The sequence below is a fragment of the Streptopelia decaocto genome (assembly GCF_964273445.1).
Source record: "Streptopelia decaocto genome assembly, chromosome: 2".
Lineage (NCBI taxonomy): Eukaryota > Metazoa > Chordata > Aves > Columbiformes > Columbidae > Streptopelia > Streptopelia decaocto.
The window spans coordinates 151,278,755-151,303,760 of NC_138655.1; positions in this window are offsets into that span (position 1 = coordinate 151,278,755).

A 25,006-nucleotide genomic window follows, 5' to 3' on the forward strand; every position below is an offset into this window, starting at 1 on the left:
TTTTTCCAGGAGGACCAATGCCTTACTAAGCTTTGGGATTGTTTGACAGAAAGGTCCACAAGTTTCCATTTAGGTCTATTTTTGTCCTTTATGGCTGTTTTCAGGAAAAAGTCCCTTATACCAGTAGAAGGGATTGTTGAATAATGCACATCTCAGAAAGTTTCATCTTTTTGCACATCATTGTTTCATCTCTTCCTCAGGTTTCCCTGACAAAACTTCTTCCATCCAGAAATTCAACTTCATGTAGTCTTTTTTATGAGGATCTCTGAAGAGTGATTAGAAGAAATATGGGTAGGCTACATTGATTCTTAGGGACATGGTTTAGTGCCAGAGTTAGGTTAATGATTGGACTTGATGATCTTGAAGGTCTCTTCCAACCAAAGTGATTCTATGATTCTATGAATGAAAGGCTGGAATTCCCACTTTTTGCTTGTCATTGATGAAGAAAAGAGATTGATTTTTTGTTTGCTTGCTTATTTTTCCAAGTGTAACTTTCCTATGGCTATTAATAGCAGCCCAAAGTTAAAGTTATTGAAATTTTGCCATTGGTTTTTCAAGGGCATATTATTTTACTAGAAAGAGAGGCTTTTTTTTTTTTTTTAAAAAAAAAGCATATATTTTTGTTCTTTGCCCCTGTGTACTATTATACATGACTGTTACTGACTCTTGCTTTTGTAACAATCCAGAAGAATGCAAACAAAAAAAAATTCAACTTTCCAGAAAACTCCCTGTACAATGGAATATTTATGGTCAGAAATCCCAGGCTGGCCATTTTATATACATGAGAAAATCTGGAATTTCTCTAGTGCAGTAAGATCATCAGGCAGAAAAAGAGTCACAAGCCAAAAAGAGCAGTGATGTTGACAGAGAAATATTGTGAACATTTAATGGCAGTTCCAGTAGCTGCACAGTGTATTGTAGTTAAATAGTTTTGTCAGCTGCTTTTCTTGTAACCATTGGCCATGCCAGAGTTCTGTATAAACCTTTGCAAGAGATAGGATCAGCTGTAATGAAATTTGAGTAGCTGACATATTAGGCAATGCATTATGCTGGAAGAAATGCTCCTTGATATTTTTCCAAAGGACTGTCTCTCAACTGTAATCACTTTTTCCTTCCATGCATGATGTCACCAAAGACTTTAAAGAAACTAATTATTTTGACATTGACTGTAAAATAAATAGTTTAAGAGCATCTGAGGCTCTTCAGAAATTATTTCCTTTATGCTATATTGATAAACACTCTAAGAAACAGCACATAGCAGAAGTTGATTTCATCAGGCCTGCTAGCTGCTGGACCAGTGAAGCAGATCCCAAGCAATAGGAAAATCTTACTCATTTTTCTGCTCTAACAACTTTGAACTCCATAATGGAAAGAAGTTTTTTAGAAGACAACAAGTTACGAGGGAAATTTATTCAAATATATTTTAAAATAATCTATTTTAAAACAGTGATTTTAGTTAATCAATATGACTTCAGATGGTTTAAATACCTAAATGCCAGATGCTGAAGTTATTTAATCCCAAAGGAAAATAATAATAAACTGTGCTTTGGTACCCTGAATTTATGTGTCTCAACACCCCAAAATTCAATCCCAGCAAGTCGACTCAGAACATCTGAGATACTTAGCCATCCCTTCAGATTCAGTGGGAAGGTATAAGTAAAATCAAAACCAAGCTGGAAAGCCTAGATGGTGAGCAGAGCATTTCTTGAAGCTTTCTATGCATGGCATGCCAAGCTTCAGCCTGTCTTTAAAGCAGAGATACTTGGTTCAAGACTGTATATTTGGCACTTCTTCCTCTTCCTAGTCCAAGTTAGGCAGCCTATGAAGTTGAGACTCATCCTGTTTTTTCTTTTAAAAAACAGTTTGCTGGAGAAGTTTTTGCTGCCTGTCTTTGGTTTAATAGATTTTGTACTTGTCCAGACTATTTCAGACCTCATCTCGATATCCTCTACAGTTTGGGATGGATCAGACTCTGCTTACCACGTCATAAAAGAGTACCCTCACCACCAGGTAATAAAGTAAGTGCAGAGAAGGAAGGAAAATGAGCAAAGGGAGGAATATATTCAAACCATCTTATTAAGATTCATCACCAAGGGCCAAAGGCAAACAAATCAAGAAGGACAAGTTTCTGAAGTTCAGTGCTCATGCTGAAGCATGGGAGCTCTCATTGAACCAAGACAAAGGAGGCCACACTTTAATTATTTGAAGGTTGTCATTTTTTATTTGGAATTTGTTGTTACTGAAATTTTGGGTAGCTGGTTATCTACATCTAATCTCTTCATTTTTTCTATCCTATTTTCCTTCCAAACTATTCAAGAACTATTCTACTTCATGTGAAACAAGAAATTCTCTTCATCTTTTTGTATTCTTGACTAGAGAAGATGAGAACAACATTTTCTGTTCTGTATGAAGAAGATTTTCATTCTTTCTGACTCCCAGCTTTTTATCTTAAACTGCATGGCTTCAGCGGAGTTGTGCCAAATTTCAGCATCTCAAAATCTGGTTCAGCATTTCAGGTTGCAATTAGGAGTGTGAAGTGACAGCAGGTTTACAGAGAGCTCATCTGGCTTTGCCAGGCCTTGCATTGCAGATGCAGGTGTTTCAGATGCTTTGTTTACATTATAATAACTTTATTTTGGCTGGGTTTGTATCTTATTCATTGTAACCTCCCATCTTTGCAACATACCTGTGCTGGTATGAGGAAAGTGAATTACACAGCTCCATGTAGAAACATGAAACCACATTTTTACATTTCCAAATATAGGTATCAGTAGTGCTTATATATGTCAGTAGAGGAATGCCAACACCACCAGGTGATGTGATCTCTCATCATCAACCAGCGACCTTGATGAGAGGATTTTCTAGCAGTCAACAGTCCTTTGCAGTCATCTTTGAAGTACTCCGGTGTGATCAGTGCCAATCAACGTGTATCTGTGGAAAGCAGATCTCACCAAATGGACTTCAAGTAAGTTATTGGAAAGATTCGATGTTGGTTGATAGGATACTGTCAGGCTTCTGCAAGGCTTTGGATATTGTGCTGCACAAAGAAACCAGAACAATGCTAAATCAACATAGGCTATTTGTAAACCATATGGATTATTTGCTAAACAGCAACACAATAGGGAGTTATCATACCGGTGTGTTTTTGCAATTTGCAGTCTAATAGTGGGGTTTTTTGACTGTACTCTTTTTTTGATATTACGTGTACATTTTTAACCTGTAACATGTAATAAACATAAAGCCCTCAGCAGCAGCAGCTGTAGCTGACACAAAAATAGGTTAAGTGTCAAATAACAAAGATGTCATTGATACTTGCTTTTTAGAAATAATAAAAAAAACATATGCATTTCGGTATATGGAAAGAGAACGTTGTCTTAAAGCAGTAAACAGATATCGTATTTCCTGACCATAGGACTCCTTCCTTGAAGGCTGTTACTCTAAAAAGGACTTGGAGGCTGTGGAAGCTAGACAGTTCAGCATAAATTCCTAGTTTGAAACAGTGGTAGAGAGATGTATGTGGTCCTTAGGAGAGGAACACAGAGAGGGAGTAGAGAACTGTCTTTGTTTTCTTCTGCTATGAATGCTGCTGCACAGACGAGCCTTGAGACCGGTCAAAGAAACAGAAAACATGTCAGGTCCTGAAGCAGTGCACTTTATTCAGTAAATGAGAGAGAACTTCAAGTATAACAAAAGCACAATTTGTAAGAACTAGAGCAAGAAATAAACTACAGGCTTCTGCCAAAAGGTTAATTAGCTATTGGTGGTAGCGACTCATTGTGGATGGCGGGAGAGCCTCACTGAGGACTTTAAAATCAAATCTGAAGATTTTTCTGAAGTGTTCACTCTGATTCTAATGGAATTACTGAGCTGGAAGGAGAAATTAAATCATAAAAGTCCAATGGCCTGCATCATGAAGATGTTGAGACCTTAGTCATAGTGGTCGATTTTGTCTTTGATATTTCTGTGATGCTGGCTTGCATATTAATATCACAATCGGTATTCATTTATTTGCATAATATGCTTGCCAAATACCTCTTTTGTTTTATCTTTCTTTTACAAAGAAAGAGCTGAGACAAATATATTTGTTAGGGACATACAACCCAGTTTAGACCTGCCTAGTGCCATAGGTGTTCCAGTGTCTTCAGCACCAAAAGTTTTTGCCTAAAGGAACAATTCCTTCCTACATGGACACCAAGATTTCTAAATAATTTTCAGCTTGATGAGAATAAAAGGGTTTGGAGCTATCACCAAATATCTAGATCCTGTTCACAAATGTGTGTGAAGATGGGTTTTCACTGTGTGTTTGTCATTTTTCAGAGAAACAAATATGCATTAAAAATCCAAAAGCATGTAAATTTCAGAGCAAAAAATGCACAATTTCAGCCTAAATAAGGCAATGTAGAAGTGTAGCCTGAATTTATTTTTTTTCTATCACTTTATTCCTGTCACTCACTCCCCTCTACTTATCTTAAAGCTTTCCTGATCTTAGAAATCTCCAGTGCTTGTAATTTGCCACAGTACTTGCTACAAAAAGGCAAGATGGAAAATTCATGAGTCACCTTAAGCTGAATTCTTCTAAATTCAGGGTTTTTTTTTCAGTATCCTGTGCCAGTGTGTATGGTGTGAGATGGCTCATTTAATTTTCTTCCACAAAGATACTACCCTTCTAGTTTGATGCAAGCCAAGCAGGCATAGGGTAACAGTGTAAAGTTTCATGAGCATCAACAAGATTAAGTTCTCTGTAGTGCAACAAGGCAAATTATATTTTTGTGATAGGTGTCCTTTTGGTTATACAATCATGGTAATTGTCACTGTTAGTATGTTTTTATTAAAGCTAATTCCAAAGTAAAATGCTACATATATGTGTATGTATTATGTGATATCATATCAAATGGTGTGCACCTTCACTTCCTGCATGTCCCTGAATTTTCATAACGCCTATGTCAGTTTGCTATAATACAATTTTTAAAAACAGTGATGAATAGAAATAAAAATAAGTAACTTACTTGAAATATTTTCACTGTAATTAAGGCTCCTGTAAATGCATCTGCTTGCAACAGAGTACAAACAGGCATAACTTTACTTCTAGATCTTTGGTCTGTGCATGGTCTGCAGCGTAGTTCATATCCGCATCGTATTTGCCTTGACAGTAAGCAGACAAGTCTGCTCTTTGGTTTCTTAGATTGCAAACATTTGTTCTCCTTACCTTTTCTGGTCATACAGAAAAATCTTGCTTACACCTACGTGTTTCTTTTTTTTTTTTTTAATAAGGCCACTTATAGGAAATGTATCTACTTACTGATACTAATCTGGATGCTAATTTTATATATATTTTTTTTCTTTTTCCTAAAGTAAGAAAGTGTTATTTAACGCAGTTAGCTCATGGTAACAGGTATTTTTTTCATAGGCTTTCCTCTGACTAGGATGGCAAAAGTTTTCCTTCTAGCATTTCCTCTAGTTTCATAAGATACATCAAAAAGGACTATGCATTAGGCTAGATTCTTTCTGTGGTTAAACGATTCTTTCTTCAGGGTATGAATGGGGGAGGGCAAAAGGTGATGATACAACAGCTTTTTATACACACATCCCAGTTTAGGGGCAGCCTGAGGCTGTTTCGGTTCCTTTTACAACTTAGAAGAGCCTTATATCTGACAAGAGATCCTGCAGACTGCAGTCAGATGCACCGAGAGACCTTAAAAGGGTTTCACTCGACTAGATTATTTAAATCTAGGACTGGATCAAAGAACAGGCAGTTTGCAAGAAGGCAGAAAATTCTGCCCAGGGAGCAGTGATATTATGGAACTTAGTTTATGCAAATACTTTACATTTCTTAACAAAGATACAGTGTCTTAAACTGCCATGGTCAGTAACCCATTGTTTTAGGTTGCAAGTCAACTGGTCTTACATCTGCATTTTTTCTCTTTTTGGAGTCCAGTTATTCAATGACATTCAACTGCATTGAGTACTTGAACTGAAAAGCCGAAGGATACTTCCACAACTTTGGTTTCACAGCTTCAGTAGCTTGCAGTTGTGATTTCACTGCCTCCTACCCATTTCAGGGTTGTAGCCGTTAGAGGGCAGACCATAACAAATTGTTGCTGAACAGTCATGTATTTAGGCTCACCAGTGTTATTTTTGCCAACTAGAAACCTTGAGAGACTTATTTTCAGCTCTGCTTTTGAAGTAAGTCACAGCAGCAATGCAAAGACTAGCAAGGCAATTTTTTCAGCATTATTTTGCTACTCTTATGTAATTCTGACAGTAGAGATTGCATGTCCAGGATTAGCTTTTGCAGCTCTCTTATGAGCCCTAGTGGAGCTCCATTTGTTAAAAAGTATAAAATTTTTGCTTTAATTGTGCTACTGTTATAACAACTGAACTCTGTTGCACCACAGGTCTTTTTGGAAGGGTTTTGGCTAGGATAGAGTTTAAAGTTTTCATAGTACCTTGTATGGTACTGTTCTGGATTTGTGATGAAGACAGTGTTAATAACACAGGGATGTGACCCCAATTGACTAGAGGCATGTCCCATACCATATGATGTCATGCTCAGCAATGAAAGTTGGGGGAAGAAGGAGGAAGGTGGGGATGTTTGTAGTGATGGCATTTGCTTTCCAAAGTCACCATTAGATGTGATAGAGCCTGACTTTCCTGGAGATGACTGAACACCTGCCTGCCGATGGGAAGGAGTGAATGATTTGCTTGTTTTGCTTTGCATGTGTGTGCGGCTTTTCCTTTACCTGTTAAACTGTCTTTATTTAAACCCATGAGTTTTCTCACTTTTACCCTTCTGATTCTCTCCCTCATCCCACTGTGGGGGGAGTGAGTGAGTGTCTGGGTGGTGCTGGCTGGAGTTAAACTGAGACAAAGGGTTAATGTGCATTCAGGTCATGTGTTATTTATCTGTTTTTGCTTAGGGAAAATGACTGGGTAAGACAATGAAGGAGTTATTAACATGATTCATTAGTGAATGTAAGGAACAGAAATTAAAGAGGCAGGAGAAGGATGGATATGATGACTTACAAGTGAACAACAGCGCAATTCTGTTACTTGCATACGTAGATAACACACAATGCAGTTGTGCACACTGGCACCCTTATATACAAAAAAACCCCCTAATTCAAATAACCCTCTCCCCCACCCCCAAATTCCATTGTCTAAAAGCCCTGGAATTATTCCGGAACATTTTTACAAGTAACATGAAACTCCATAATAGATACAGTTGTGGTTTAGGACTACATGTCCCCAGTAACTGGATGATTTTAAATCTTAAAAATTCTGGATGAACAGAAAAGAGAATTAGTGTTATTGTTTGTATATTATGACCATTGAAGGAGAGGGAAAAAAATAAGAACATTTGATTTTCTAAAACGTATTAAACCCTTAGAACTGTAGGTCTTCAGAGTTAAGGCTCACCGAGGAGTATTCTAAATTCTATGAGCTGAGGTAATCCTGCAATAATTGTCCATAAGACTTCACATATGAAGGTTGATGTGAATAAACTTTTGAAAATGCTAGGTAGTCAGAAATGAATTCATTATAGAAATTACAGCACACAGACATATCCAGAGCCTTAATTAAACTATCTAAATGAAAACTATTTCTGAATTATTTTTATATTGGGTCCGTCAAAGGTCAGGAGAATTATAAGGGCAGAGGAAGGCACTTAAATGAACCTGTCACCCTTTTGGTGCCCATTGGAAACAGTAGTTGCAGACATTAGAAACAGGGGTAAATCATCTTTTACTCAACTTCTGAGAGTCACTATGATGACAACTATGTCTTCATAATTGCAAAAAGCCAATTCTGTCTCTATCAAATTCCCTCACTGCAGTTTTTTAGAAGTAGTGGGGTTAAAGTAATGGGTAGTAGCTGGGACAACAGGTCTTCTTAGCTTGCTAAATAAACATCTGGGCATTACCAACAGCCCTGTCGTCTTTTAGTTAACTTGAATCTATGAATCATGTTAGCCAGACTGAAATAACCTAGAGGAAACTCATACCACAATCAAAGATCAAAAGGAGCATTTACTCTTTCCATTATGCACTAGGCCAAATTTGAAAATTTCCTTCCTCCTGAATTTCCTGGCCTTCTAAAGGATGCTGATGACAAAATTACTTCTATTTATTTTCACGTTATAGAAACAGACTTTCTACTGCCTAGTATTCTTTAAATTGTTGTTTCTGTATTTTCTTAAGCAATTATTTGTTGACAAGAAATCGCGCAACACTTAGCCTCAATATTTTCACAAAAATTTCCTTTCTCTCATGTATGAACTTAAATCACCATCCTGAAAAGCACACAAAAATCGGTTGGGAGACAATAAGCTTCCAGAGCTAAATTTCTCCCTGAGTCTGGGGTAACTTCTGCTTCCCTTTGCTGTGTGACTCCCGATTCTGTTGGCCAGGTTTAATTCAAATCCTTCCTTCCATCCCTCCCTTCCCTCCACCCCTCCCTTCTCCTCTTTACCTTCCTTTCTTTTTTTCCTTTATCTCTCTCTCTCTCTCCCTCTATTCCTCTCTTCCTTTCTTTCATCGTATAGTTCAATTAAGGATTATCCTACTTTCATTTTACCCTTCAGGATCTTTAGAAACTTCCCTTCTTGTTAGTAAGCAAAGTACTAACACACCACAGAAGGTTCCCTCACTCATACTGAATCTTATTTATTCCCTTTGAAATATATTTCTTAATTCTGTTCTGCTGTAGGCAAGTCCTTTGTTTCCACCACAATTCTTTGAATGAGAATGGATCAGCAATTTCCTCTAAAGTGAAAAACTTTGTACAGCGATGGGTGAAGGATGCATGCTCTCCTTTCCCAAGCACAAACTCTATTTCCATGACAACTTGTTTTGTCTCCAGTTAAGCCCACAGAAGCAGACACACCAACCATGGTTTTGCTGGGGAATGGAGAAATAGCTGTTTGCTTTTAAAAGCTCTTAATGCTTAATTTTAAAACATGCACTTTTATTCTGTAGTATTCCGTCTTCTAGCAAGACACTTCTTTTTCTGGACATTTTGGCCTTGTTTTTCAGAAACTCTTAAGACTTTTTAAATTCCATTCTGAAATCTAAGAACAGGCTTAACTGACCCTCAGAGAATACCCTATGTGTAACATAAAGCTAACCTAAGGGTTGCAACGCTTCTGCTCCCTACCACTAGCCCAGGGCTGTCACCAAAGAGCACTGCGCAGCAGTGCTCCCTCTACAGAAGCTTGCAGGCCATTAGGGGAAGCACAAGATAAAACTTGACATAAATCAAGGGCTGACCTGCATGGAGAGGGTGAATGTAACTTATCACAATGTTTACCTCTGTTAGCCTTATCCAGGAAACGACACTGGAGAGAGCCTGACCTAAATCTCTAAGCCAGTGTGCCAAAGTAGCCAATTAGTCAAGTCTTGTCTAGAACTTGCACTTGGTGTTTGTGTGATGTGTACGCCGCAGCGAAGGATTTTCATTAGAACATCCAGGTTTTGTTGGATGGCTGCTGCAATACCTCTGACAGGGAAACCTTTCCCTCTGAATGAGCTGACAAGCTTTATACAGCCAAAAATCATTCTTGCATACACCTTTCTCTTCCTGAGCTTGTCTTCAAAAGTCAGTGCTGCCCTTCTCTCCTGTTGCTGTGTTTGCCAGCTTATACTGCAGCCAGTTACTGGCAGTCTCCTATCTTGCTTTTCAAGGACTTCATTGTTAAACACATTTGTGTACAACATTCAATTTTTCATGGCTGCAACAATCTTTTCTGCATCTTTTACTTCTTGCTATTGCTTTATGTAGAATAATCAAATTCTTAGCTTTTATTCTCTACCTTGCAGGAGTATAAAAGTGGCAAGAGGTGTATCCTGTTTTCTATTTTATTTTCCATTTTTATCTAGATTTGCTTTGACCAGAAGTTATACTCTAAGTATTTTCTGACTCACTTTTTTTTTTTTTTTTTTTTTTTTTTTACAGGGGAATGTATTAAACTTTCCTTTAGTTTCACTTTGGCTCAGGATCAATATTTCAACTACATTCGTATCTTTGATATATGGCATTTGGCTGGAAGAGAGTATAAGAAGAAATATATTATTTTCCTCTGAAGAAGAATGGGTATCTGATCTGGAGATTACCCACTAAGCAGTTGTTAGGATTTATTTCAATTCCCCTAAGAACCTGTTAGTATATAATTTGTTGTGTAGGATTTATTACCCTCCCAAGAGATTTCATTCAATGTGTATGGACATTTCCCTAGTGTACCCAAGGTGTGTGATTGTGGATGGGTTTTCTTATTAATACGATAGAGAGTTGCCCCACTACTTCTTGGGACATTTTCAGTCTTGGTATTACTTGTCTCCATTAGCTCTTCCAGGGTGAGATCAATATGCTGTATCACTTCGCTTTGATTACACTGCCATATACAGATTTATCTTTATTAACAATGCAGCCAAAGTTATCAGTAGTACCACTTGTGGTCACAAATCTTTAAAATTGTCTTCTTTAAAGGATAAAGTCCCAATATTGTATTCTTAGGTCACTGTATTTTCAAAAACATTCTTATTCCCATATTTTTAGCCACCATAGAGTTTACTGTTAACATTCCATGTGGACATTAAAAGCTTCCTGTCTGTACGGTATAAGAATTACTGCAGTTTTATAGGGTAATTACTTAAAAAACACTTTAAAATTCTAAACCAACATACATCTGACACCAAATGTTAGGGTAGCTGGAGCTGTGTATATGTTCAAGATAATGGATGTGGTTCTATTGAAGTCAACATGAAAAACTCCCTATGAATTCAGTGAGATATTTTTAAAATTATGCTGAAGGAGTTTATTCTACATGATTCTATGTCATTGTACCTAAACACTTTGTTAGGCAACTTATTCCCTCTTCTGCAAAGACAGCACATAAAACACAAGGTTCTTTTCATTTTGAGGGAGAACTGGAGATTAGAGGAGATTTAAAGGACGTAAGGCTAGGGAAAAAAAAGAAGTCATGAGTGTTATAGGCATATAACATTCTTAGTGGATGGGCAATTGATACATGGATGGTTGCACAAGGTTTCTTCCAACTCTACTTTTTAACAACTATGATTATTATTGAAATAATTTAAAACCCTATGCTTTGTTATGAAGTTCAGTGCCACAGTTCTCTTAAAACAGAAGAGCTACATCAGATGCTAAGTGATGTTTTTGAATAATGTCTGAACTTGTTCTACTAAATGTGTATGCATATTATGAAGAAAGGACTTAAGGCATGGAATCATAGAAATGTAATTTCCAAGGAACTTCCAGATATCATCTAATGCAGCCTTCAATTTGAAGTAGGATATTGCCAACACTAGACTGGTCAGCCATAGGTTTGTCTTGGCAAGTTGTGAGAACTTCCAGGGACAGAAATCTCACAGCTCTGTAGAAAGCCTTTTCCAGCATTGAAGTACCCTGATAATGATTCCTTTGACCTAATTTTCAAACTAAACATGTTTTGTGGCCATTTTTAGAATTTGTATAGGATTGAAATTCATACCTAAAGAGATCATTATTTGGAAACGATACAAAACTCCTTAAAAGCCGAAGTCAGGACTCTGTGTGCAGAAAGCATTACCAGAGATGTCCAGGGATGCCTGATCACCTTGGACAATCCACTCTTCTACACTCAGCTTTCTGCCATTCATACATGTATTCTAATTTGTGGATGACGTTGTACCTTGAAGCTATTCATAGTCTGGTGTTTTGGTTTGTTTGTTTTGTTTTGTTTTGTTTTTTTATTTTATTGTATTTTATTTTATTATTTTTTTATTTTTTTGTAAAGCAAAATTTCATTTTTCCTGCTTCACTGCATTTCCCACAAGTATTTTATGACGAGCAATGGTTTCATATGAGTGACAGAGTTGATTGAAACAGCAGTATTTCTAAGGGATATAAGAAATCTCAAATGTCAAAATAATTAACCTACCTGCAGCTCAATTTGTCTATTCTTCAGAGATGATTAAGAAGTGGCCAAGTTTGTCTTTGACTAGCAATGCCAGAATGAACTAATCTCATGACAGAGAGTCTTGGACAGGGAATTTGGTCATCACAAAAAGGCAAACAGAGATGCAAATAAGAGGTGAAAAAATAACATGATATGGTTGGAGCTGATCTTGTTTTCTTGAGCAGATTAGAAAACTGATACAGAAAGCTATCTGAAGGAAAGTACATTCACAAGGACCCTTTATAGAAGGACACTCATACTGCTCAAATGTATCAGGGCAAAAGGAAAGGCTGCTTAATTTTTCCACAAAAAGATTTTTCTCAGTGTAATTGCAATGGCAACTGTTAATAAAATAAAGCTATTCATCCCTGTCATCATAGCCCAGATTAAATGGCCCTAAAATCACTGAAACAGCATTTCTGTGATTAGGTTGATGGGTATTTACAGTCCTTAATGAAACATTATATAGTCATTTGTGCAAAGCATGAACATATTGTGTACTGAAATTGTCACATAGCCAAGTTAAAATTATCCTCAATACAGATAGCATCTCAGCAGCATGCCATGATATGCAAAAATCGCCAAAGGAACCAAAAACCCAAAACTCTATTAAAAAGTCAAAATTATCATTTTTGTTATTAGCTTTTTTAATCTATAAACTTGCATAAAATATTTTAAAAACATATTTAACAGCAAACTTACATATTTTCCTTATTATGTTACCTTTTATGTAAAATATGTCCACTGCAAAAAAAAAACAACCTACATCTCTTCTGAATCAACACAGCACTCTTCACTTAGGTACCACTTTATACCACGTGAGGATCAGACCATTGGAAGTAGTTGCTATTAAATGTGAAGCCTCGGAGCACATCTCTGCTGTGGGTTGCTCTTGGGCCAGACTTAAATGAGATTCTGACTTCTGCACTAGTGGAGTTCTCAGTACACGGTCAGAACCAATGTTGTCATGCCAAATTTAGTACAGGTTGTAGTCAGTTACCTATTAAACAATGTTCGTGTGTCACCTTCTCTTGCAAAAGCAAGAGACTCCTGTAGGAAAACTATACTGTGCATGCGTATAGTTATACAGTCAGTAAATAGTGGTTATGTGATTCATATGATTTTCTTCAATATAGAGAACAAAAGCAGTGTTGTAAATCTAAAATGATTATCAGAATTCTGTAACAGCTCGTCTTCACTCTGGTAAACTACTGCAACACCCTGCTTTTCTGTATTCAGAGACAGTAGCACTGACTCATCACATAAGTTTATCACTGGGACTCTCATTTTTCCACATTCCCAGGTGGTGCATTTTTGATTTGCTAGTTGCTATATGATTATTACAAGCTTTATAATTTCTTTTGGGCATGACTATGACTACTTTTTTTCTCTACCATCTAGAATGCTCCTACCGTTCTTTACTGAATACATAATTACAACATTTACTACTCAGTAACTGAACTGTGGCCTGTGGATACCAAAACATTCAGCTTTAGGGAGGATGGGGTGCTGGTGGTTGCATTTTTCATTTTATTTTTTATTAAACATCAGAAAGTTGAGTTTGTTCATTTTCTTTCCCCATAGCCTTGGTTTTCTAGTTTCCCTTCAGCTGCAGTGCAGTAACTCTGCTTTTCTTAGTTCTGTCCTGATCCTGCCATTACTTAGCTGCATTGACAGCAGTGACTTCTTTGACAACAATATTTGGGTATCTTTACCTGAATCTGAATCCTAATTTTGAATTCAGAACCAGCATGTACATAGCTATATAAATGAATATATGAAATGAATGAATATATAAATTAAATGCCATAATCCCTTGATTCAGAGAAGACTATCAGCTAACTTTTAAATCCATATGATCTAATTGAAAACATATAACTGTAAAAGCCTGAAATAAGTCCTTAGCTACTCTAAATAAATTTTTTATATTGAGTTCAATGGTCCACTCTTTACAGCTGCTGAGATCTAGCCAGGAGGTAAGACCCAAGCAGTGATCTGAGGTTATATCTTGTTTATAGTCAGAGCAGTTTACAGCTCAAACAGCTTGCATATGAGTTGTGGAGTTTGCAATAAGCTAATTCCCAGATTGACTGCAGGTTAACAAAGCCAACATTGCTTCAAGAAAAGCACAATAGTCAGCACTGTTCTCCCTGAAGTTATTTTGCAAGTAGCTAAAAAACCCCACAACAACAACCCATGTGTGGTGAGATGCCTATGTGAGATTTCATAAAGAATACAAAATAAAAGCTTTCGCAGACCCTTCCTTTAGTTGGCATATCAGTGCAAATTAAACCCATTGCTCCTCTAGACTGAGTGCTTCAGTGCAGCACTTTAAGACTTGAACTGCTTGTTTAATGGGCTGTGAGATCTTTCCTATTTTCTCTTCAAAGGAAAAAAAAAAAAAAGCTTTTTTTTTTTTGTTTTGTTTTATTTTATTTTATTATTTTTTTAAAATAAAAGGCTTATTCTAGTTAAATTTCTGGCTATGTTGAAAATTAGGAAATTGCTAGTACAATAATCTATCCTTAGGAATATGCAAAGGTGAAACACCCCAATACTTCAAAAGAAGATGTGCCACAGGAATAAACCTTGTGGGTTTAATAGAAGGCGAATAGAATTTCTGGCAACTGAAGTGTAACTTCCACACAAGCCAGGACAACATACCTCCTGCTGATTTTGGAGAAAGGCTGAAGGAGAAGGAAAAGTGAAAATCAAGGGAAAGGTTCATAAGGAGCCATCAAGAGTACCCAGAAAAGCCACAGTGGGGCTTTTAAACCGAGTGTTGTAGGCTGTACACAACAGAGTGAGGTAACTGAAAAAAATACATGGTTAGGCTGGTCCAAGCAGTTCTTTATCATTGGCCAGTGTGCCCGTGAAAATTCAGTAGCCTTTAACATTTGCCCTGTCCTTGGATAAACTTCTGTACAAATATAAGACAATATGGAGCATATGCCCAGATTAAATTAACAAGTGGTTTATTGTAGTTTTCAGCTTTATACTCTCCCAACACATTCATTTGCTGATGAAGTGTTTTTCTCTTCTCCGCTGAAACTGTCTCATCTTTCTTTATGAACTCAACCTGGTCCCACAATAGTATATATGCATCTCTTTGCCCCTTCCTCACTTCTCATCCTGTCTTTTATACAGCTTGATTGACACCATGGCTATATTCCCATGCTCCCAATCTGCCTTTTCCTGGCATGTTGTCTCGACTGTGGGCATTTTTGCTGGGTTGTAGCTATTGGCTTGCTCATAAACACTCACAGCTTGGTTGCTTGGGTATGTGGTCTGCACATATAGTGAAAGATGAAGTTGTGAGGTGGGCCAAACGGTTGCTTATCAAGTTCTGATGGTACAAGCAAATGGCTTTAAAGGTTGCTTTTGATTTTACCAGTAAAGAGCTGCAGTAGCAATTGGCCTTGTCATCTCTGTAGATACCGTATGGGCAGAGCAGGTCCTAGACAGTTAATCCTGCATAAATCTTTGTAGTGTATTCCAGTAGACTAGTAGCATGTGGGACTAAATCTTTTGTTAGCACTGCACATATCATTAGCACTTTGTTCTCTGATTACAACCTTGTTATCTTCCATTCTCTTGTCCCTATGTCTTTGAAAGGGACCAAGAAAAACATTTCTTTAAAGCTTTATATTCACATATTTTTGGCATCAAAATAGGTCTTCTTCTGTCATTGAGTAAGACCTAAAATTGTTCCACTATTTTCTGGATCCTAGAGAATATAAAGAAAAATGGGGATGCTACAGTAGGAGCTGAGCTGGTGATTCTCATCAGGTAGCAAGAACATGCTGAGTAGCTTTTTCAATACCTCTTGTTAAAACTTATTTTAAGATAGCACTTTTTTGGGGAGTGGATGTTACAACGAGGGTGATAAGAATCACAGGTAGGCCTGAATGTCTGTTACACTGGGAATCAAATTCCAGGTGTGATTTATTGAGACTGATGATCTTCACTTTTCCTTGGGATCTCAAGGGTTTGGTGGGCTAGAGGGTTGCTCTCCAAGATCAGGATCCCACATGGCTCAGAGCATGTTCTAATATACTGTGGAGTCATTGGCTCCAGCTGTCAAGCTGCATTGGAGGTGTTTGTTCATGGTAATGGACAATTGGGCTTCTGCAGGGCCCAGCTTGGTGACAGCAGGTAGAAAAGCAATGATTCAGTCTGCTGGAAGTCACCATGGGGATATTGTAGCAGGGCCACTGTCGCAACTAAAGTATGGGCTCATTTGAAAACCTATGCTTTGAAACATCCATACTAACATTTACAGTTATTATATGAGCGCCAGAGCTTCATGAAAATGTTTTTCCCATCTTTCCTGGTAACCTTTCCCAGTCTAGTGCAAAAGTGACACACCAGTGACATAACCCTGCATTCTGGTTTTGGGCAGGGTAAGGTTAGGGCAGGGTAAGGTCAGAGTGGGGTAGACAGTCAGCATGGATGCCTTTCTGCAGACACTGAGAGAAGCCAAAGAAAAATAGCATTAAGACACAGGGCTGGGAACAATTTTCTTCCTCAAAAGGTATTTTAGACCAAATAAAACCTTACTGTGGTACTTACATATCTTTCTGACATGTAGGGAATGTGGAGACAGTAAATGCACTTCAAATAAAAATTTACTGTAGTGGCATGATACATGTATCTCTCAAATGAAACAAATCCTCTATAAATCTGACATATTTGCATATCATATATAAACAGGCTTTTAATCAGATGTGAGATGGACAGAATACATTAACAAGCTTTCCATTATTTAAAAACTTTAGATAGTAACTGTGTGTTTACCTGGTTACTTCAAAAATATGAAGCAGTGACAAACATTCCATTTATTTATTGGGCGTTGGATGCTTGCTTGGTCTCCTTTAGCTTGTCGTTCAGTAAAATCTCAAGATTTTAGCGGATAAGGACCTCAAATACTCTACAAATGTTAGTTACATAAACCTCAGCAAAAAAACAACAACCCGTAGAGGTAATTACATAACATTGCAGATGGCAAAATGGATGCATAAAGAAGTAATTTGCTAGAAGGCAGTTATCACTTCAGTAATACAGTCCATGAGTGTTCATTCTTTATTCAAACTGAAAGAACACTGCCAATTTTTCGTGTAACTGTGTATTGCCAATGTCCTATATAATGACATGGCTTTGTTTTGTATTATGGACTTTTCTATCACTTGCCTTTCCCATTATCCACATGTTGTCTGCCAATGGCAGAGGCAGAGCCAGCGCTAAGGCTGAAGGCTGTATTTATCTCCCAGTTCAGAGTTCTTTTGTTGTTGTTGTTGTTTCTGGTTTTTGGGTTTGTGGGTTTTTTTAAACATACAGTATTTACCACAGAGTTACGCAACTAGAGTTGCAGACTGAGGAAGAATGGAAGTGAGAAGAAAAAGTGTTAAATTCCTTTTTCTACCCTGGAGAGTATAGCAATTTAAAGTGCTCTCATAGCATCATAATGTTAATTTCCCCCCCAGTGCTTTCTGGCATCTGGCTCTATTCCCCCATGCAAAGGAATGTTACAGAGTAATTTGTCTCATTAGAAATTTTGTTCCTGAAATATGAAAGGAAAATAAATGCTATACATAATATCTGACCAAAGGTATTGTTGTATATAAATTCACTAATAGACAGAGATAAGAGTGTTTAATAGAGTCAAGTATATTAAAAAGTATTGATTCCAAAATTTAACTCAGAATATGAGAAATTTCATATGTAGTTATTTGTAGGATCTCCATTCAGCTTCCTTGTATGTAACTGCTATGATTCAGTCTTAGAGCAAGTGGGAGAAACAAGAATAGAATCTCTCTAAAAATGTGCTGCTTTTTGGAGTGAAGGATGAAGGACACCTTATAGTCTGGATATTACTGTCTTTTTCACTTGCTGAAATGAAGTTCACCAGTGAAAGGAAGTTGTTAGATGTGAAGTGAAACTGTTGAAGCTGCTTTAGGTAGAAATTGCATCCAAAGAAAAAGTAACAAATGTGACAAATGTTCCTGTATTTTTCTTTTGCACAGCAATAGCAGACAACTGCTGAAAACACTAAATGCATTAATATACGACGGGAGTACATAATCCTATATGCTCTTGAACTGTACTGGATCCACATGATCTGCCATAACATGCCAGTATGTAAAATACTATAAGATATTGCTCAACGTGATTTCATGATCTGTGACAGATGTCAGACAATGACAGACATGCGTTTCTTCTCTGTCCTTTGGTATGACACTTTGATGGGCTGCTGAGAAGGACTGTCTTATGTATACTGAGGATTTTTATACTTAGTCTACTACATTTCAGATGTTCCCCCTTGATATTAAACCCTCTGCAGAGAAATTAGAGTTATTCTATGAATAACAGCATTTGAAACATTTAGAGAAAGTGTGCCGGTGTATGTATGCTTTTTGAAAGGCAACAAGCAGCAGTAACCGCTTTACAATCTTCAGGTACCAGCTGGAAAAAAAAAGAAAAAGATGAAAAATAGGGAGAAAAGAAGGGAAAATAAATCTTCCCAATATTCACTGAGTTTTCAAACTGAGGATTTTTAATATTTCTGACAAATTTGGTTAGAGAAAAAAAATAGTTCTAAATTATGTTACCTATTGTTTGTTTCAATTGTTGAAATTGCCTTACATCAGAAAGAACATTAAAGGTCCCTAGATGTGTTTGGTATAATCAGAGCAGAGTTATTTAAAGGTCTCAGTGGACTCCTATCTAGATTGAATTATATTTTGCAATCCCAGAAGAACAAAAGTCCGTCAAGTATTAAAAAGCAAGAGTTGAAGGACTATACCTCAGTTAGGGCAAGCGTAAGCTAAAAATGGCTAAACGTAGGCATTTGGGAAATGTGTCAGTCCTGACAGCTCAAAAATAGAAATAATTATGGAAATCTTGGCTCCAAACCAGAAAGCGCATGAGTTAGAAAGGTTGTTAAGTATGGTCACATACTTCAGTAAATTAATTCAGTCTCCTGTCAGAGATTAGAGATCTCTTATGAAGGTGCTAAAAAGATAGATTGCTGAGTAGCAATTTGGGTCAGACCAACTTAGCTTGTTCAGTACTGGGAAAGTGCTAGGTAGAACTCTATTGCAAATGCCTAAGCACCCGGGCAGGCAATTACAACCTCTGAAGAGCATCAAGACCGGTGAAGCGTGGTTACTTCCCCAGACTTACTCACAATGAACAAAATGCTCACCTTTAAAACAGTTGGGGTTGCACATGAAAAGAGACTGAGTAAATTGGAAAAGGGAAACAGAAGGACTATGATATGGATATCCATTTTTTTCTGTAATAGTGTAAATTTATTTCATGGTTTATGGACAAAAGCTCACTTGTGGGACTTCTAGTGGTTCCCACCACAGAAAATTGGAAAATTATATCCAAGACCAATAGAAAAGAAAAAAATGCAATATTTTTGCTTTGTATGATTTGATCAATGTTGCTGCTCTGTAGCATTTCATAGACATGGCATTTACAAGCTGGATTCCACCTATTAGGTGTCTGAAATAAAGCTGCAGTTATGTTCTTCAGAAGGGAATTTTCCATGATATCACTCCAGTTTCTGAATACCAGTGGAACACTGCGTTCAGTTACAGGGTTCCCAGTAAAAGGAAGATATTGACACACTGGAGTGAGTCAAGTGGAAGCCAAGATAGCCAGGGAGGCAGAGAATATGATGTGCCAGGGCAGGCTGAGAAAAATGGGTCTGGAGAAGAAAATGGCCTGGAGAAGAAAAAGCTCGGAGGCAGCTTATTGCCAGCTGGAGCTACCTGATTGGAGAATGTAGAAAAGATGGAGGCAAACTATTGTCAGTGGTACATAGAGCCTCAGGACGAGAAGCAAGAACACAAACTGGAACATGGGGAATTCTGATTAGGCCTAAGGACATTTTTTTTTACCATGAGGGTGGCCAAACACCGGAGGAGTTTGCTCAGAGAGGTGCTAGAATCTCCCTCCATGCACTTGCTCAGGACTTGACTGGACAGGTTGGATTAGATCTGTTTCAAGCAGGGGGTTACATTACATGACGTTTAAAGGTCCTTTCTAATAAAAATTATTTATTGCTCTGTCCTTCTGAGGTATGCTAGAAATTTATTTATATTAGAGCAAAAATTTTGATGTGTCGCCTGTGTATCACCAATACTGACACACTGAAAGAGGCACTTTGTAAAACTGATTTCAGGTTCTGTTAGTGATGTTGTCTGCCATTAGACAGTACAGAAATGTCCCAGGAAGTGATTTGTTCTACATCTGGCAATTCTGACACCCCCAAAATGGGCTTAGGTACTCATCACAGTTGTAATGCAAAACTGATGAAGATACAGTTGTCCAAAAAAATTACAAGTTAGGACTTTGAATTTGAAGAAGCAGGACAACAGCAATTTATATCTTACCTGCCTGGTTGATGGCTATTGGTAAACCAGAAGAGCATAACTGTGAGCACTAGGATGTGGTTGCCTATACTGTTAATTCGCTAGTAGCTGTTACTGTCTGACCTTATTTTAGATAGATCCAGCCATTAGTCTGCTGTACACTTGACAGGGTGGTCTGAGAGTAAAGAGTTTCCTTCTGTAGTTCAGAAATGATGTTTTCACAGTGAGAAGTATGAAAAAGTTTAAAGTGCTAAATTAAAAAAAAACCAAAACACGACTTTTTAAACTATTTTATTTATTTTTTTTTTCTTACAAGCAGGAGCAATTCATGGCCATTTCTCTATTAATGTAGAAACAAATAAAGCCTTTTACAGTCTGGAGATTGATCATGGCATCATCATATCACTCAAATGTATCCCTTGCCCAAACCTGGAAATTCTCACACATAGTTTTTTTCCTTTTTTTCTTTTTTCCTTTTTATTTTTTAATACCCTCTATACTCTTATTTTCCTTGACTCTCACAGGTTCCATCTATCAGGCTTCTTAAGTATGAGCCCTAGACAAACTAAATTGTCCCTCCTGTTGATACAGATTAAAGGTAGAGCAGTACGAATTGCTTTGCCATAATCCTACTATATGCAGAACCAGAAGCTCAGAGAAAAGCACTTCATATTTTCAGACTTGATCAGAAAACATAACCTGAAAATTGTTCCTGAATTACTAAACATCATAGGACTCCTTATTGGGAAACATGAGAAAATAAAAGTGGGTTTCATTAAAACAATATATATTTTTTAATCATTAGTACAACTTAAGTATTCACTAATTTTTTAATTTATCACCAATATGCTAGTGCTACACTGGAAAGCCAAGCAACTGAAGTGTATTTGAAGAGCCTGAAGCTTTGATTTTTTCTTGCTGACGAAGGAGTGCCCAGAAACATTGAATGAGGGTATCTTGGGATAGGTCAGGATGGAAAACAGTCAAAATAGCTGCATGATATTGATCATTCAAGTTTTATTTTTTCTATCATTTTTGTTTGTCTTCCTTTTTTGATTTACTAGCTTCTTGTATGTTGGCACTGTTTTGCAGGTGGATATTTAGAGATAGCGCTTCATGAGAAGCTATTGAAAGAAAATATAGACTATGGATTAGGCAAGGAATTTGGAGAGCTGGAGGTGTATGAAAAAACAATGTAGACAGTGAAGCAAAAGATGTGAAGTAGACTGAACGCAGAGTAAATGGGAGGAAGAAATACAAGTAGCAGAAAAGAATCTGAGATTAAACTGGTAAGGGCCTGAAAACAAAAAATAAAACCAACAAAAAATCCAGGAATATGAATCTAAATGGAAAAAGGGAAATAGCTAGCAGTGGTTTTGAAGATTTGCCCACAAGAAGCAACTAGGCAGCTGGGTGCTCTCTTGGAGCATGTGGAGCATTACCTATCCCTGCATGAAAACTAAAAAGACGAGGTGAGAGAATTCCTTTTCACTTGCTCTTTTTGCCCAGAGCAGCTTTGCCTTTTCCTACTCACTGCATTTTTTTCCTAATGTTATGGCTCCAGTGAAGTGAGATAGCAGAGATTTCTATCACCATCACTTCAGAGGAGTCTGTTCTGCATAATGTACAATGAAAACCTTATTTGGGGAAATCTAGGCAGTCTCTGTGTTTGTGATGGAGAGAGAAGGTGTATCCCTTGTATGCTATTCCATGTTTATTTAGTCACCAGTCCTTTCCATTATATTTGTCCCAGGTTCAAGCTAGCTGTCCAGAGGGTAAAAAAACAGAACTATGAAAAATAGATTCCTGTCTAACTTTGTTCTGTACAAAACTGCTATTGTATGTGATAGGCTTCCTCTGAGGTTTGCATATGTTTGCATATGCTTATATATGCTTTAGTGGCCAAATCCACCTTCTCTCATTTTTCTGTCATTAATTTTCATTAATAAGAATTCAGCTGTTTGTAAATAAACTTATTCAAGTTGGTTTTAATACCATTATCTTTAGCATAATGAGACAACCTGAAGAAAATGAATGCTGTGAATTGTGTGCCATGGGGGATCCCTTTAAGTTCCAGCAAAGAATGGGTGAATGTCAACATCAAGTATCTTGTAGTCCTAATGCAGCTACTTATATGTAGCTTGAGGCCTGGCACCTGGTCTGGTGACTCAACAAGCTTACTCCCTGGGAAAATTGTTTGTATTTTTCTGATTTATTTTCTGTTCTTCTTTCCCTTTCCCCTGGATGTAAAAAGCCCCAAGAAAAGTTTGTTTTATCCAAGATAATGTCTACTAGAATTCCAGAAGGAGCTACACCGGAGCATTCAGCAGTTTCAAAATCTGAATAGCAGTTGTATTGGAGGACTTGTCTTAAATAATTTTTCAACTTTATTAAATCTCTGAATTCCATAATACTTAGAAATGTGTTTCACAAACTAATGAGGTAAATAATAGCATGTTAAGAACAGTTCATTTGTCTTTCATTGTTACGTTTTTGTTGCCTCTTTCTAAACTAAAATTCAAGCAGTTTCTGTTCATCCTTATGCAGAAATCGCCCCATGTCTCTTATCATTTTCCTTTTTCAAGTCTGGGTAGTTTTAATGCTCATGGGCCATTTTTGTGATAAGATGACTGCAGCTGAACAGAGAATTCCAAGTGAGAGTTCATCACCATTTTCTGTACTAGGAAAATAATAGATTTCATATTATTTTGTATCCTGTTCTCTTCATTTCACCCATCTAAGCTTTTACAGTTCATCTGTAATTCAGCAAGAGTGTTTTCAAATTATTTTATCCAATGAGCACTGATGTGCATTTCTCAACAGTGAATTTATCTGTTGTTAAGTTACCCATTCACGTGTCTATGTTGGATTCTTCTAAACATCTCAGTCTTTTCTAGATTTTAGTGATGTAAAATATTTCATGTTAGGGATGTATTTTCTGATCTTCCTTACCCCTTTAATTAATATCTAGCTGATAAATAATAATGAATAATAGTTGTTAATGTTTCAGTTCTTAACTTCCAGGCAGACTGGAATTTTTGACACTCTTTTTCATCTTTGTGTGAATTCTTAGAATTAATGGAATGATATGTGTAAAGCAAACATCTTTTTGTGTGTGTGTGTGTTTGCATATGCTTATATATGCAAGGACTCTTCCACCTTGAATTGACTCAAAACCCAACTGGACATGAGCAACCTGCTGTAGTTGGCCCTGACTGGAACAGAAGCTTGGGCAAGATGACCTTTAGAAGTCCTTGGCAATACAAATTATTTTATAGAATAGAATCATAAAATCATTTGGTTAGATGATCTTAAGATCCTTAATATCACCAAGTCCAAATGTAAAAAATTCCATGAATTTAATTTTTTGTCCAAAGTGACTTTCAACACAAATTTATTATTATTTTTTTGCTAGAAGGAGGAAGTTTGGGAAAAAGTGGAGATCGAAATCAAAAGCTGTTAATTAACCTCGAATTCATTATTAGATTTTCAATTAATATTTTATCTTTCTATAATAGATTTTAACTTTTTTTATCTTAACTCTATGACTTGTCTAGAACTTTTTTCAAAATCTACATGAAATGTACATTATTTTCTACACAGTTCTCCCTTTTCATTCCAAATTACAACTGAAGTAGCTTTTAGTAGTTTGTGACTTTCACTGAAATTCTTTTCTCTCTTTGCCTGCAGCTTGTTTTCCAGGTCCTTTAAATCTGACAGGGACAACCAGCCTTAGTCCTACAGGGGGAATTTTGCAAGTGTCTGCTCCTGGCTGAATTCTCCAAAGAAATGTAAGCTGGGTTAAAAAGTTAAAAATAATTTGATATGCAGCTTACTTTCTAGAATTTTATTCTATCAGTGTACTCTCGTGTATATACAATTTCATCAGATTGAGTTTAACTGTTCTTTTAAACATACTACAGGGGGATTCTTCTAAGATTTTCTCAAAAAAAACCCCAAGTTTTGTGGGTCAGCCCTGCTAGGCAGCCCCACAAAGCTGCGCACTCGCCACCTCACAGTGGGATGGAGGAGAGAATCAGAAAGTCAAAAGTGAGAAAACTCATGGGTTGAGAAAAAGACAGTTTGGTAAAAAAGGAAAAGACAAAATAAAACAAGGAGAAACAAACTCACCACCAGCTGACTGCTGCCCTGTCAGTCCCCAGGCAACAACAGCCCTGGTCAGACTTTCCCCCACCCAGGTTTATTGCTAAGCATGATGTCATATGGTCTGGGATACCCCCTCGGTCAGCTGGGGACAGCTGTCTCAGCTGGGTCCCCTCCCAACCTTTTGCCCACCCCCAGCCTCCCCACTGGTGGGGTGGAGTGAGGAGCAGAGAAGATCTTGATGCTGTGTAAGCACTACTCAGCAATAACTAAAACATCCCTGTGTTATCAACACTGTTTTGGTCACACTAAACCTAATCACCATATACACTGCCATGAAGAAAATTAACTCAGAGAGTTGACCGCTAGAGTTTTTATTTATATTTTGGAAGTGGTCTGTGCCTCTAAATTTAAGGTTCCAGTGACTATGCTGTCATAGTATTTTCCTACGCTAAACAGAGTATTATGTTATGGAAATAGGGGTATCATGGACAATTCTCACCTTTGTGGAGAACTCTAGAGGAAAAACTGGTCCCTGGGCTAATGTGAACAGACACTTTTGACTCAT